We start from the raw sequence: 4,022 nt of genomic DNA on the forward strand, positions 1-4,022 counted from the left end.
TAAACCATCTTTCATATGGAGCTCGCTAGGCAATCATTTGCTCAACCCGTGCCATCCTATCCTCCCTCGGTTGACCAAAACCAATGCGCTTGACTAACGTCCTTCGCCAGCGCTTTGACAAAATTTATTCTATCTCTACATTTCCCAATCACTCCAAACACATTTCCGCATCTCCACTTCCACCTACACCATAAACCCATAGCAAACATGATCGGCCATGAACATCGGCCTACATCATCTGCCGCCCCTAGATTCCGATATAGCCATCCTAGTAGCGGTGTACTAAAGAAAGTGCACATCCTACTCACCGGCACAACACGATTCCATACCCCTTCCGTACTTCTGTTCAATTCATGTTTAGCAATATATAAGATCCACTTTATTTGCTATTAATTAAGTAATTAAAGATGGATTGTTTGTTCATAAAATTATTTTGTTTATGAAGCCTTTGGAACTTTCTACATTGGGATTTGTTGAATCAATCATAAAAGGCAAAACAGAGGGAAATTTGTTTTGGGGTAGTGAAACTAAGACTGTGAATGGAAGCATGTTAAAAACGGTTTCAATTTTTTTTACCAAATCCGCATAGAAGACACCAATCAAAAAATATATTTTTTTTTTTGCGTTTTTCTAAAAAAAAAATATAATTGTTGATTGTCCGGTGAATAATAACAAAGACCGTTTTTCAAAACAACAATGGTCTTTAAACAGCGGTTTTCAGACCACACTGGATAAACTATAATTTTATTGCATTTTTTACATAATATACCTACATAAAAAAAGAGGCAAATTAACAAAGAAAAAAAAAAATATGTTTGTGTCCTCGTTGTTTTTCCTTCCTAACGTACGTACAGTTCATTCTTTTTGATTACTCTAAAGTTCTTTTTTTAATACATTCATAATAGTTTTATTTAATATATGTTCAAATGATTTAATACAAAAATACATTTTCTAAATGATTTAATAGATACTAAATTATAAAAACTAATTTAAATGCTTAATAAAATATGTTTCAATGAAAGCATATTAACACTAGGATTCACCATATATTTTGATATTATTTTATTGTGTTTACTTTTTTTATGATTGTATTTTTTAATTCATAGAGCAATATGTATATTCATAATAATTAAGTTATATTAAGTTCATAATGTATGTAAATATTTCTTCATCAAAACAAAACAAAAAGATAATTTATATCTATACTAATTATTAATATATTTCTATACTAATTATTAACATATTTTCTAACATTTTTATTAATGGTACTTTGCATAGATTGTTTTTTTACCATTCAAATTTTTAATTGTGAACCGCAATATTATTTTTACGAATCAAATTTTAATTTCGAATAAATTTTTGGTATATAAATTTCAGAAATTAAAACTTTATTTATTAATAAAAATAAAAATTTATAATTATACTAGTTATTAATAAAACATCAGAAATCCGCACCAGAAATAGTTTTTCGCCAATCAAACATTATTTTATACCGCTTAATTTGCATTAATCGCACTTGTCCTACAAATACATTCGTCTCGCACATACCACAATTCAACTGTATCGCACTATCAAATCATTTGTCCCGCACAACCAAAGATATTTTTTCTTTGTTTTTCTGTTCTTTTGGGCACAAGTATTGAAACGACCCGACCATTTTTTTTAGATAAGAAATAATAATAATAATATTAAATAATATTCTACAACTAGTGGTCCCATACCCACTAGTCACCTAACCACAATCACACAACAGCGGATAACAGAAATAATAACATTAACAAATAAATATCCAATAATAAATAACCAATATTAGAACATAGCAATTATCCAATAACCAACCATTAGGAAACATGAAACCAACAACCTAGCAATGTTCTAATGACTCAACTCTAGCAACCTAGCAATGCCAGACAACAACCAATCGAGTCCCTAGAACATCCTCCTCTTTATCGCCTTGATTCCACGATCACACTTTTCCTTTCCCTGCACCACAAACACAAATTGAGATGCATGAGTATTTAATAAATACTCAGTGAGGCAATCCTCCCATCTACTGCGCTATACACACAAGCAACTGAGATACCAATGATCCAAACAATCAACAAACAAAGCATACAAACCAGGAAAACAAACATCGTCTCGCTGGAAAGGAGGTGTCGACCGACACCAGCCAAGTGTCGACCGACACTAGCTCTTGGTGTCGACCGACACTACCCCACAATGTCGATCGATGCTGCTACATTAGTGTCAACCGACACCCTCCTGGTGTCGATCGACACTAACTCTGCAATCGCGAACCGCTCGAAGCCGAGAGTCGCATCTCGCTTCCAATCATCACCAAATTGTCCAATACTCCAACCCAAAGCCATATACATCCGTAGGAATCTGTACCAACCATTCCCAGCAAGAAAAACACATAAAACAACAACACACAAGCAAGAACAAAGGAATCTCAGGCTTAGATCAGCCATGGTCATGCACTCACATCTTTGCAGGAAGATTCAGACCAATAACAACGAATCCAACCCTCCTAGCAAGCTTTTAGCACCTTCCTAACTTCAGATCTTCAATCCTAGAGCAAGATCTCACTAAATAAGCCTTGAAATCTCACAAAAACTCACAAAACCTCAAGAGCAATGTTTTCTCTCCTTTTCTCTCTGTTTCAGCGGCGAGACAACAACAAAACACGACCTAGGTCGTTCTCCCACTTAAGTAAACAGGTTCTATGGTTTTCCTTAAACCAAACCGACCCAAATCGACGATTAAATCAATCTGGTCGAACTAGAAACTAATGGTGTCGACCGACACCACCAATGGTGTCGATCGACACCCATCATGATAACTCTCTAATTTACATGTTCTTAGCATCCTTTTTTGTCCATATTTTGCATTGTTCATACCTCTAACTTAGCATTTTTAGGTCATTTACTGTAGGAATTCACTTTTAGAGCATTTAGGGTGTTGCATTTCTGCATTTGCATATTTTGGATGAAAACAGGTGCTAAAGAGCCAAAAATGGGGAAAAACAAGGACAACTCGAGCATGTACCCGAAGGAGCCATCGAGCTGCAAGAACAAGTCCGAACCCCAACACGATCGAGGAGGATCCAATAGCATGAAGAGCAACCCGAAGATCCACCCGAGGAGTAACCCGACTTCACCCTCGTGTACCCCATCGAGTAGATCATCGGGCAGGTCTGGGAAGCTAGGTCAAATGGGTTTCCATATATAAACCCCCTCTTCCCCTAGCTTGCAAAGTAGCACGCCGCAGACCCTCAAATCAGAGAGCGAGAGCTTCTGTGAGAGGACTGGGCGACTCAACATTTTTCTTCTTGTTTTGCATTTTTATTTTGTAGTTTTCTTAGATTTCTATCCTTTACTTTCTCTACTCTACTCTATCTTTTAATACAATGTCATTTTTATTCATTTTGATTGCTTTGTTATTCGCTTCTATGTCCGAGTAGTGTAGTAAAGTTTCTAGGGATGGGATAGATGATTTTGTGTTCTTGATCGGTTAGGATGCTTTAGTTGATTGTAAATGATTGATAGATTCCCTTCTAGCTTGGTGCTCTTAATGCTGTCAACAGACCGAAAGGTTGAGATTAGATCTAGGGCGTTTACAAATGCTATAGGCCGAAAGGAGTAGATAAAATGCTTGATTTAGCCAATGCTAGAGGTTTACTTAACTCTGAGTAACAAAATTAGATGAGTTTAAGTCTACTGACAATAATGAATCGTTCGTAATGCCTGCTTGTTCATATTGTTAGTGCGACAGTGAGGTAATGTGTTCAAGGTTGATTGTTGCTAGTGCGAAAGTGTGATGACAAGGTCTTAGAGGTTCATTTTCTAGGAAATAATTGCTTGAGGCATGTAAGGCATCCGTACTGGTCTAGAACACTTAGGATTTGATTACCCCCATCCTTAGGAACTTTTGTATTTTATTTATTTGCATTTCTTTCACTTATTCGACTACTTAACCGATCAGGTACACGATAACCTATATCGAGTAATACCTCGAGCTGT

Source organism: Camelina sativa, chromosome 19, assembly GCF_030686135.1.
Source record: "Camelina sativa cultivar CO46 ecotype springtype chromosome 19, ASM3068613v1".
In the NCBI taxonomy this organism is placed as follows: domain Eukaryota; kingdom Viridiplantae; phylum Streptophyta; class Magnoliopsida; order Brassicales; family Brassicaceae; genus Camelina; species Camelina sativa.